This window comes from Pteropus medius, unplaced genomic scaffold (genome assembly GCF_902729225.1).
Source record: "Pteropus medius unplaced genomic scaffold, Ma_sr-lr_union100, whole genome shotgun sequence".
Lineage (NCBI taxonomy): Eukaryota > Metazoa > Chordata > Mammalia > Chiroptera > Pteropodidae > Pteropus > Pteropus medius.
In genome coordinates this window covers 23,784,775-23,798,506 of record NW_024349519.1, presented here as the reverse complement: position 1 = coordinate 23,798,506, position 13,732 = coordinate 23,784,775, and positions in this window count along the sequence as shown.

Sequence of the window (13,732 nt, the reverse complement as noted above, 5' to 3'; positions counted from 1 at the left end):
GTTGATCCTGCTATTCCACATGGTGTTTGTTGGATTACTGATACTATTCAGCTTGTAGCTGAGCTAGCTTGAAAGTTCCAAGACAGCCTCACTCACAAGGCTGGCACTTTGCCATGGAAAGCTATACAGCTGAGTCCAACTGGAGGGACCTCCTCTTTCCATGTTGCCTCAAAATCTGTCCATGTGTTCTGTCCAGCTTGATTGTCAGACCTCTTACATTGAGACTCAAGGCCTGATAAAAATGTGTTGGAAGCTTCAAAATCTCCTAAATGCTTAGCTCAGTACTGGCATAGTGTCACTTCTATCATATTCTATTTTTCAAGCAGTCACAAGCCAGCCCTGATTCAATGGGGTGGGGCAATAGACTACCTCACCATGAGGAAATGGCTTATGTACTCTGTGAGGGAAGAAATAATGGGGATTCAAGAGACAGTCTTCACAGCCAGAAAACTCTTAGTCTTTGTTAGAAAGAATTTTATTTTGTTCTTGCTCTTGAAATAATTCCTTATGTATATCTATGTATAGAATTTTAGGTTGATCATTGGTGTCCATTGATAATTTGAAGCTATCATTCCATTGCCTTCAGAACCTTATTATAAATTATGGAAAGTATCTTAGCAGAGTACTTTCTGTTTCTTTTAGGTAGTTTCTCATTTTTTTTTCTTACAAATTTATGACTTTCCATTTTCCATTGAGCATTTTCACATTATGATATATTAAGTGTGGATTGCCTTTTCTTTACATTGTTTAGGAGTCAAGGAGCTATTTTAAGCTGAGAACTCATTTTTTATTTTTTAAATTCTAGAAAATAATCTAGTATCATCTAATGGAAAATGTCACTCCCTCATTCTTGAAATGTTATTCTTTAGAACTTCTCGTAAATGTGTGCCGGAACTTCACATTATATCTTTCATTCTAGCTACTTCTTTATATTCTCCATCCATTGATTTTAATGTTTTTTTAATCGATTTCTATAAATCTTTCAATGTACTGATTCTCTCTTTAGCTATGTCTACTTTACTGTTTAATCCACCCCAGAAGATTTTTATTTCAATATCTATTATTTCATTTATAAAATTTCTTTTTGCTCCTTTTACAAATGTAATCATTTTTATTGTATATTGTTCTTGTTTTATAGCTGATGTAGTTTATTTCATATATTTGAACATCGTAAAGATACTATAACCATTTTCAGATTATTATCTCATTATATAAAGTTCTAGGATTAATTGCCCTACTTATTGTGATTATTGAATATTCTTCATAATATATTCAGATAGAATTATTTGATATTTGCCTCTGCCAGGGCTATCTTGATTTCATTCTTTTCACATAATTTTTCCTCATGTCTTTGTGTGAAGTCTTAAAACAAGGGGAAATGTAATTTTGATCTACACTTGGGCAGAGACCAGACAGCAAATTTGTGTGCTGCCTCCCAAGGTTGGACAACAAAACATTCTCATCCTTGTTTTAAGAATAAATTAGCACTCCGAGGCTCTTGGCTCTCTAGAAGAAGCCTCGTTTCCAAAGAACCACCTCCAGCACTTCTGAGACCTGTATGCATTTCCTTCAGATATATTAAAATTAAACCCCCTGACTACTGAGGCTTAAATCCATGGAGTTAAGTCCCTAGATTATCCCTCTTTGTTGAATTCCATTTTTTTTTTCTGGCACCCTGATACTAACATTTCTTTCTTTTAAGTACATGTGTGTGTGTGCACATGCACACTGGTGTATGTATATGTTTATAATGTTATGTGTTTGAAATGGGAAGGAGGCTGATTCATTTTATCTCAGACTATTATATTTACTCAATCTTCACTAATTTTGTGTCTCCCATTCTCAAATTAATAATATCCATCTGATGGAAGGGGAGATATTAAATGAAAGAAAATGTCGACTTTTTCCTCTTCACTAAGTAATTCGTCTCACAGATTAATGGTTCTTGTACATAAAATATTTAATCAATCAAAATTAAAAATCTATCTGTTTAATAAAAATGTATTGAATGGAAAGTATAAGAGATATGAAGCAGGAGATCAAATATTTAAAATTTGATAATTAGAAGATTGTAAGGAGAATGAGCTCTCATATTTATCACAGTTAGATAATCTGTTACATAAAAAGTCTTTTGATTAGAGAAATATCTTGTTAGAATTAAGGGCAGGAGAACATTTTAACATATTTGAAAGAAACCTAAACTAAAGGCATATTTTGTTCATTTTCCTCAATTCAATCGTGTTCCTGTCTTTGTCTTTAGTTTATAGCAATATCAGTCAGGGCTTGCAACCAGCTGTAGCTGTCAATTCACCTCCACTCAACATGTTATGAAAACAGAAATCTATGCCCACCCAGAACTAAAAAAAAAAGACACAACCTAGTAACAGAAATGTATTTCCAATTCCATTTGTACCCCTCTAATCAGAATTCCTGTTTTATTTTGTAGAGGAATGAGTAACATTTAGATTTAACTATTATAATCCTTTTATTTTTCAAATGAGAAAGTGGCAGAATAGAAAAAAAACAGTAATAAAAAATATTCCTTAAGATACATCTCTTATACTTGCATTTTCTATAACACAAGATAAACACGTCCCTTTTAAAAACTATGTTGTGGGGGGACCACAGAAAACTCATTTATTTTTGTGGCTCCTGGTGTCACCCTGATCAGAATTTCTACCAAAAATATTGAGTCCAATATCAAAATCATAGAAAATAACTGTCTTTATTCGAAGACTTTGGTGTTTAATCCTTTGAAGCATATGAGAAGCAAAGATATGTTATATGCAAAGTAAAATCCTCTGCTGTCTTTGAAAATACCAAAGGTAACTTTTAAGTGCACTTAACCATTTTCATCTTTACAGATAAAATGTCTAATAGACAGGCTTATTGATGTTCATAGGTTTCTCTACTACTTAAATATTTTTGAAATGAACAACACAAATAGTTATCATTTTTAAAAGTCATATAGCACTTTAAAAATACTTCTATGTCATATACATATTTTTGACTCTGAGTTAACAAATATTATCCGCTGAAATATATCCTTGTGTTTAAGTATACACATTTGAAGCCACAATACCTAAATTCTTTGCATAATATTTATAGTTTAGCACAAAAGATGACTAATTATATTTTGCATACTTTGTCATATAGGTATAAATATGCTACTATATGTCACAAATGAGCTAGTTTATCATTTCCAGGAACTTAAATATGTTTTATTTAAAACTTATGTTTCAAACAGAAATGTTAATATGAACACACAAAGCAAATTTTTATGATGGTTATTTTTTGGAAAAGCAATAAATTATGTAGCAAAAGACCAAATTTAATTTCCCTGGAAAATCTTTTTATTATTAATAATGTTTATTCTTCAAATTCAAGAAAAGTTGATTTTTAGAAAATATATTTATTTTCATATGTGGACTATGACAGAAAAGGGACAGAGAGCTTGTTCTTTTATATAGAGACCATGTGGCTGATTCTTCACTTTTAAAATAGACTTTCCAAGCTGAGTAGACAGTATTGGCAGAAACAAAGGCATTTGTCCCATCAACTGACTATTGTGGAGTTATAAAAATAGATGTGGTAAAAAAAATGAAATTCTAGTTTCCTGAATTCTACTGATGTTCAATGTTCAATAATCAAGAGGAATGCACTTCCTCTCTCACCGCCTTCTCAAAAAGACTAAAAGATGCTCCTGCTCATATAATTTTTGCTTTATTCTCAGACTTTAGCAGGCACCAGAATCACCTAGATGGTTTGTTAAAATGCAAATTGTTGAGCCCCACATCCAGAGTTTCTGATTCTGTAAACCTGAGGAGGTGCCAAGAATTTGCATTTCTAAGTCCCTTTGTAAGTGTTGCTGCTGCTGCTGGTCCCAGGACCACATTTGGAGAGTCACTAAATTATTAGCTTTTTACCCACACAGAGGAGCTATAGCTTCTTCAACTTTTAAAAAGAGTAGTTATGAAGCTTTTTAAAATGATTAAAATCTGTACTATTAGATGTGTCAGAAAGAGCAGTGATCTGAGTTCTAATTATTTTGGATCTTCCTGAGGTGATTTCAAAGACAAGTGGAATAATTAAATTGATAGAAATTCTAATCAATACAGTATCCAAGAACATGTTAGTTGTTACACAGATTCATATAAATAAATCTAACCTAAGCTTTCTTTCTGCATTTATTTTTATCTGAAAATATTACCTCAATGAACAGAGAGAAAAGATGCTATAACACTACGTCATTTATTCAAAGGTAATATTTTAATTGTCCTCCAAACTTGGCTCAACATTCCCAGATGATATCCTAAGATAATTTGTTTCGGAAAAAAAAAAAAAAGCAAAGTATAAATAAATTAAAAATATATTATATTCCCAGTTCTTCACCTAACGTCTACTTTCAGTCCCTAAGCAACTTATTAGAGGATATTTGTGAAATATGTAGTCTTTGGGAACTTTGCTTCAGTGGTTCTGAACTATTAGAGACAGCATCAGAAATGTGAGGCTTTGCAGGGAGGAGGAAAAGAAAGAGCTGTTAGCCTACAGCACAAAATCTTTTTTTTATTTATTAGAGTTAAATTTATTTTAGATGTTCATATTGATCACGTTTACTTATAAGATCTCTATAGCTATTTTGATAAAAAAAAAACAAGATTGAATTTTCTTTTTCACATTTTAACAGTAAGGCATTTATATATTTACATTATGTGTTCACCTCCCATAGTTAGATTTCTTTCTGTCATCACATATTTGACCTTTTTTATCTCATCTACCTCCCTCATATCCCCTCTACCCTCTGGTAACCACTAGTCTATTGTCCATGTCTATGAGTCTCTGTTTGTTTGTCCTGTTCGTTTGTTGCTTTTAGGTTTATATCCCACGATCTGTTTTCTAAGTTGTCTTTGGCATTCACCAGCAGTGTCTCTTCTTGGGCAACCCTTTTAACCTCGAGCTGAACGCAATTTCCTTATTCCTAAAACAGGAATAGTAATTTCTTTCTACTATTAGATTGTTGAAGAAATCAAATTAGGTGGAGTCTTATTTTCTCATAAATAGAAATAACTGCGATCTAACATATTTGGTGCTTTAAAAGGGTTGGGTTGGTGCCATTGTAAAAAAGAGGAGAGTATCTTTAGATCTCTTATTCTAATTCAATTATGTACTTCTAGCATTCATTGCCCTAGTTTTTAAAATGTAATAGTGGTTTATACCTTAGAAATGATTAACATATTACCTATTTTTAAATTCTGATTTTGTCATGTGTCACTCTCATTCCAGTTCTGTAAAGTTTGGTCTTCTTCCTCATGAGACAATGCTAGATTTGACAGATTTCAATATCACTTTCATCACTTCTTAAAAATACTCAGTAAATATTCAGAAAATTTGTTCACTGGAAATGTTACCCTGTGGATGAATCAATGTTAATAATTTTGAAATTAACATTAAAATAATATTATTACTGAGTGAAAGCCACATTTTCAGTGAGCTACACTACCTTTATCTTCTCTCTCTCTCCCGTGAGTGTGTGTGTGTTTGTGTGTTTTCTTGGTTGTAAAATTTAGCATACATATCACATATGGATTGATTTCAAATATCCTGTGTTAAATGTCGATATGTAGGGGTGAAAGTAAGATATCTCACTAGAAAAAAAAGGAGTCATAAAAAAAAAGAGACCCTCTGTCAAGAATAATGTCCTTTGTACACTCTTTGCCTCTATTGATGACAAAAAAAGTGGCAAGTCAGTGCCTCTGAAAGATGCTACTGAAAGCAAAAATATAGCTTTGCAGGTGAACTTAGAGCAATGTGTCTGTATCATTCTAGAATGAGCAGTCATATTAGAGGAAACTTATTACTACTCTTAGATGGTATTTAAAAATAAATATGAATAACTATAAATGTCAGTTAAAATCCTTCAAATATATATATATATAAAACATATATATAAACATATATATATTTATATTACAACAATGTTCAAATTAGAGGTGAAATATGACTCTTCATCATCTCGTCTTTAAAAGTCTTTCTGAACTTTTGCCTTTCTCAAGCATTGGTTAAAATTCTGAGACAACATACTTTTTCCTTTGTTTTAGTTTTGAGAAAATACAAATAACATTAAATAAAGTAATATCAAAAACCAAACAGAAATGAATTGGAATTTGGTTTTGGAGTATCTCTTGAAGAAGAAAACACATTGCTATTAATGATTTCTCTGATTCTCTTCAACATATAATTTTCAAGGGCACAAATATGTTTGGTATGCATGGTTTGACATGTAAAATATGTGTTCACTTCAGTTTTTCCGTGAAACCTAATAAAATTGTGAAATCCATATAGAACACTAACAATATATTGCTGCCTCACTCCAGGCAAGAAATGACTATCAAGAACTTCTTTTATATCCTTCAAATATATATAAAATGGGGATATAGGAAAACAGAAACTGGAAACAGACTAAAAGTTAAGAGTTTTCTCTGTGAGAGAAATATTATGTAAAATATAATGTGTTAAAAATATTATGTAAAATGCACAAACATAAAGAAATTAAATCTAAATTCTAACAATTTGAACTCTTGCTTTCCCATCTTTTCTAAAGTTAAAGAAACTTGCATGGGTTATTTAAAAATTAAAGCTATGTATTCGGTGCCGGGCATGTAAAATCAAGATTGAGCACCCTGCAGCATCTATGATGCACTTTATCTCTTCAGATGTCTAGTAAAATTGAGAAGGCATAATGGCAATTTCAAGACAGGATATCTGAGGGTTTATAGCATATCATTTTACTGTATAAAACTTATTCTGTTCATTAAATGATTATTCTTAAGATATAGGTTATCTGAACCAGTAACTTACTATTAGTTGTAGATCGTCTCAAGTCATGCAAGAAAATGTAGTAATAGCGATTTCTAGACAATATACTTCTTTGTAAAAAATAAATAGAAAATATTTATAATTTCTTTTCCTTATGAAGATCAAATTTATTTTAAATAAATATTCACATATGTAAATTAATATTCAGAATTTAGACCATTTTTATCAATCAGTAGGTCCATAATATAGGATGATAAAAATTTTAATAGTCCATAAAATTGCTATGATAGTCTTATATTATAATGAATATATCATCAGTGGGGTGATATTGCCAGTATAATAAAAATGTGAATTGCTACCCTACAGATCTTTATTAAACAATGGTAAAATGAATTTAAAGATAAATAATCTAGATAATACAACTACATCTATGTTTGATTCATTTTCATTTTTCACACATTCACTCTTTTCTTTTTTCTCTCTTTACCTTTCCCTAAAGCTGATGGGCTTAGGTCGCTGTTTCTTTAAAAGCTTGATGGCTTTTGTGACATTTCTTGGTAATTTTTCTTTAGATAATTCTCAGCAGGACAGAACTTTGGTATTACAGAAATATGTGTGTGTGTGTGTTCATACATAAACACATACATATATGTATATAAGCAAAGAATATTCTTTAGAGGAGTCCAATAGCTTTAATCTACAGGTTATCCTTTAGACATTGCTCTGTGCTTAAAAATAAAGAAAATACGTGAAATTTAAACCCTGATCTATTTAGTAAAAGGAAATCCGAGTAGAAGATGCTGATACGAAGGAATCACCGACACAATGTATGTGTCACTTCAGTTACATGTGCTGCTTCTATGAGAAAGACAGAAATTTGAAGCTTCAATTTCTGGTCTGCCATGACATCTAATTTAATATCTTGAAATCTGCTATGCTTAATAATGGTCTTATTTCAGCAATAACGGTTTTGTATTTTCACTCTTCTCTCAAGAGAAGACCTTCAGTCTCTGGTGACTTTTTACTAGACAGTAATGTGTAAAGACAACCATGAAGGTCATACAGTTTATGCTCTGGGAAATGTTCCATAATCTCAATATATAAACAGATAGCTGAAAGAGTTTTTGGTAAGAAAAAATTAGTATATTTATTTAGGTACAGGGCTTATATTCTCATATTTAAAATTGATATAATAAATCAATGGAGTTGACATTCCTAAAGGAAGGCTGTTATTAGCATAAGATCCAGAACAGAGCTTTCTAAACCTCATTTACCTGTGCAGCATTTTCACAATAATATGTAAGATATAATATCAAAGTTATTCATGGGAATTTTTAAAAGTAGATTATAATTTGGTGTGGTTGTAATTTTTTTTTCAGAAAAACACATTTAGGTCATTATATTATTAAATATAATACTATAATGCAATAGAAAGCAAACAGAAAAATGGTAGATTTAAATACAACCCTATCAATAATAACAATTGTAAATAAACTAAGCACTTCAAATAAAAAGTAGAAAATATCAAACTGGATAAATACCCACTGTGCTTCATGCAAAAGATACACTTCAAATATAAAGAAAAAAATAAGTCAAAAGTAAAAGAATGATTAAAAAATACCATGCAATACTAACTAGAAGCTAGAGTGCCTATTTTTATGTCAAGCAAAATAGACATGAACACAAATAATAATAGTACAAATAAAATATGTCAGTTAGAAATGATAAAAAGTTCAAAAATGTGTATTCACCTGATAAAAGATCCTCCAAGCACATGAAGAAAAACTAGAATACCAAAGAGAAAAATAAATTCATCCACACTACAATTGGAGATTTTAATGTCTTTTCAACAACCGATAGAACCAGTAGGAAAAAAAAAATCAATAGGATATATAAGATTGAACAACACTATCAACCTAACTTAACTTTATAAAACTCCATACTCAATAAATACAGAATATTTGTTCTTTTTGCACGTCCTGAATTTCACAAATTGATACCATATGCTGAGCCATTAATAAGCATCAATAAAGTTAAAAATAGTGACATCACGTATGTTCTCTATGCATATGGAATTGAATGAGAAGTTAGTAAAAATAAGATACTTGAAAAATTCTCAATTACACATACTATCTTGCCAATTGATTTTCAATAAATTTTATAATGGAATTTGATGGAGGAAAAGGATATTTTTTTAACCAAGTACTTCTGGAACAACTAAATATCTATATGTAAAAAATTAAACAAATGTTGACCTCTACTTTAGACTGTACATAAAAATTAATAGATACATCATATGTAAAAACCAAAATTATAAAGCTTCTAGAAGAAAATATGGCAGAGTAGCTTTAAATATTGGAGTAATCGAAGAGTTCTCCAATACAAAAAAATAGCAAGCACTTAACTTTGAAAGTTAATAAATTAGATTTTATCAAAATTAAAATTTCTGCTCATTAAAAGACATTTTGATAAAATAAACTTGCAATCCAATGACTAGAAGAAAATATTTTCATTGTTTATCTGATAAATTATTTGTATGCAGAATGTCGAAAGAGCTTGTGCAATATAAAACATAAAATAATAAAAATTATTATGCCAATTTTAAAAATGTGCAAGAATTGAACAGATATGTTACAGTCAAGATATACAAGTGGCCAATAAGCATATGGAAAAATGTCCTACTTCACTAGTTATTAGGGTTATGTAAATTGAAAATGCAATGAGATACGACCACTTACCTATGAGAACGGCTAAGACTGGGAACCCAAAATGAAGTGAGGTTGTGAAACAAATGGAACCTTGGTACCATTTGGCTAGAGTGTAAAATGGTAAAACCATTTTGGAAATTAGTTTGATAGTTTCTTATAAAGAAATTCTATTCCCAGATATTTATCTTAGAGAAATAAGAACATATGTCTACAAAAGACATACAAAAATGTTCAGAGAAGCTTTATTCATAATTGCTAACAACTATAAATCTGTGTCCATCAATAGGAAAATAGATAAGCAAATTGTGGTGTCATCATACAGCAGAGTACTGCTTAGTTAATCAAATGGGGGGGAAAAAACATGAATAAATCTGAAAAAAATTACACTGTTCTTTCTCTTCCTCTTCCCTTCTTAAACATTTGAGTCCTAACATCATTAGGCAGGGCCAAATAGAGTAGGTGTCTGTCTGCTTTAGAGCGAAGAGAAGGGAGCTTCGGTGACCCAAAGTGGGCTGTAGAGTCCAAGCAGGATAATGTGGGTGTTTGCATAGGAAGGCTCCTTGACACTGTGTCTGAGCTCAAGTATATGGAGTTTGGCTTCTATATAGGAATGGAGATGTGAGTGGCAGCTCAGCACAGGGTGTTAGAGCCCAAGTGTGGTAAGGAGATCATCCTCAACAGTGAGCAGAACAGTTTAGGTTGTTGGAGCCTCAGTAGTTGTATAGGGTTGAATAGAACTGGAGTATGGGTAGGGTGAAGTGAATGTCTACCCAGATGGAAGGAGGATGGATGTAAGATTGATAGACTGGTTACGTACAAGGATACTGATCAAATAAATAAATATACTAAGGAAAAAAGGAGACATTTCATGTCTATGAAGGGAGCTAAAAGTATAAAAAATGTAGGTATCATTGTGAACTCATGGTTTTCAACATATATAGTAGATAGATAAATATAAAAAATATATCTATCTGTCATCTATATTCCCTTTGTCTGTCTATCATGTACCTCTCTCTGTCTCTCTCTGTCTCTCTCTGTCTCTGTCTCTGTCTCTGTCTCTCTCTTTCTCTCTCTCTCTCTCTCTCTCTGAATGTATGTGGGTTCTTTGGAAGCAGATGCTAAGCCACAGTTTGATATGCAAGATACTTAAAAAAGATCAACACTTGTAGAAGGTGGTGGGGGGAGAGGTAGGCAAAAAGGAAAATCAATCTTTTCCAAAGCCTTAGGCAAACTCAAGGGAAAGTTTGAAGCGTATATCACCTTTCAGACTTATCCTTCAGTGGGCTGAAATGCCCAGGCCTTTATACCCCTGAGATGATTAGTCATTGGTTATTGGTTTCTTCCTGAAAGACATGGACCTGGGTGAGGCACTCTCTGTAGTTGAGGAGAACCTAAAGTGCTTGAGAGTTGAAGTCTACCTGCTGAGTGTACTTCCAGCAAACACATCTCCCAGTCTATCACACATACATACATGCATGCTTGCATGCACTCTGTATGCCACACACACACACACACACAGTCTTCCAAGCTCTGTCAACTGGGTGGGTATGGGAGCAAAACCATCTCAAAAACAATGAGCACACCTAGAAATCATAGCAAAGCTTCTAAATACCATTTTCCATTAAAAGAATACAGGGCTTCTTGGAATACTGGCTATGGCAGAGGAAGTACAAGATTGGAAGAAAACTGAAAGAATCAGTTAACATTTAGTTAACTTTCAGTTAGACTCAGTTTAACATTTGAATAATATAAATTTCAGAAAGAAAAAGAGGAACAAATGGAATTGACAATAATGAATATTTAGTTCCTTGTTGAGGTATAGCTCACTTAGTTCCAAGCAGGACTGATTAAGAAAAGTTATCTACCAAATTCCAAGGACCAATCGACCAATCAACCAATTGATAGACAAATGAATAATAAAGCAAAATAAAATTATAAGCTGTCTGTCAGAAACAGAAGTGACTGACACAAGAAAAGTGATTCATCTAATGTACCATTAACTATACCACTGGAAACTGTAAAATGGTGGAATGATTTTTATCGACTATTGAGGAAAAAAATGATACAAGGATCCTATATCAGAAAGGATACTATTTATGTGTCAGGGTAATAGAATAATTTGCAAACACTTGCAAATATACAATGGTGATTATAGCAACTACATACTTGATCTGAAGAACATATATGAGAGAGAAATCCAATCAAACACAATCGAATCATATTAGAAAAAGATAGACATAGTTGACTATATAAATATTAACATATTTGCAAAGAATATAAACGAAACCAGCTTACAACTGAAAACTGGGGAAATATTTGTAGGACACATGACTAATGAAAAATTAATTATATGTATACATCAATTATTTATAATAAATTGCTTATAAATTAATAACAAAAAAGAGACAGCGGAAAAGAAAAAAATTAGCAAAGAGAGATTATTGAACTCATAGAGCAGAAAATATAGTGGCAGATAAAATGTACAAAAATGTTACATCTTCTTTATTGTTAAGATAAATATAAATTGATATAATAGTAAGATATCAATAACCTATTAGACCTTAAGGACTTATCCTTCAGTGGGCTGAAATGCCCAGGCCTTTATACCCCTGAGATGATTAGTCATTGGTTATTGGTTTCTTCCTGAAAGACATGGACCTGGGTGAGGCACTCTCTGTAGTTGAGGAGAACCTAAAGTGATAATATTTACTACTGGTGAAGATTAAAGGGGAAAAATGATAATATTTACTACTGGTGAAGATTAAAGGGGAAAATATTCTTAAATATTTTTGGCACAAAATGTGATTAGTTGCAGCCTTTTATAAAAAATAGTCTGGCAATATTTATTTAAATTAAAAATATAGATATTCCCGAGGAGATCTTTGTAAACATGGCAGAGTGAGAGATGTCCCCAGATCTCTCCCCTTGAAACAGCAATAAGCTGAACATCTAAAACTCAACAAAAAACACCCAAACTGCACACTAGTATGTCTGAGCGTGAGATTTGTGCATAAGAGACACCACAAGTCAGAACCCCGGATGTCAGGTGGTGGAATGAGAGAAATAAAGAAGCTGCCTCTTGCAGCTTCCGGAGTTCCCTGTAGGGGCAGGGGGAGCAGAGAAGCAGTGGCGAGTTCCCTGAACATCCCTGCTTGGAAAAGCTGTGAGCTCCCATGGCCGACAGCAGTGCCCAGTCATTAGGGCAGAAGGCAGAGAAGAGGGAAGGCAGAAAAACAACAGTGAACTTTTACCAGCTGCAGTGGAAAAACTGAGGCTGAGCCGCAACCCCTAACCCTCACTTAAAGACCCCTCCCCCAAGGCCCCTCCCCACATACCCTTTGAAACCCAACATTGTGGAGCCCCAGGGGAATCTGAGCAAATGCTACCAAAACTGTTGCTAATACTAACAGGGACTGAATGTGAGAGTAGTGAGCATGAATAAATATCTATAAGAAAGTAAAAAGGCATTTTTAAGGATTTATATAAAGCAGGGAACCAAGAGGCTTAGATGCAACCTACTGGAAACCAAAAGAAAAGGGCCTTCTTTGCAGCATACTAAAGAGAGACGTTTATATAATAAATCTTCTTTCTGGAAAAAAAGCACAATACATTTCCATTAATGCCCATGTAGAGAAATAGTCCATTAAAAACCATGAATAAACAAGGTGACAAGGCATCTCAGAAAGAAAGAGAAAAATCTCAAGAAAATAAGCTTATAGACATAGAAATACGTGACTTAAATGACAGAGAAATTGGGATAGTACTTCTGAAGAAACTCAGTGAATTCCGAAACGAGTCATATCAACAATTTTAGGAATTGTAAAAACAACTAGATGAGCAGAGCAAAGAGATTGAAACCCTCAAAAAGAACCAAATAGAACTTCTGGAGATGAAGAACACACTGCAAGAGTTGAAAAATGAAATAGCAAGCTTGGGAAATAGAGTCGCCCAAATGAAAGAAAGGATCAGTAATGTTGAAGACAAAAATCTAGAAATAAATCAGAAGAAAGAAGAGAGAAACCAAAGAATAAAAAATAATGAAAGAGAAATACAAGAACTAGCTGATACCATCGGGAGAGGAAACATAAGAATAATAGGCATTATTGAAAGCGAGGAAAAGGAGCAGGGACGAGAAAGCATTTTCAGAGAAATAGGGGATGAGATTTTCCCAAATATAAGGAATGAACAGGAGCTTGGAATTCAAGAAG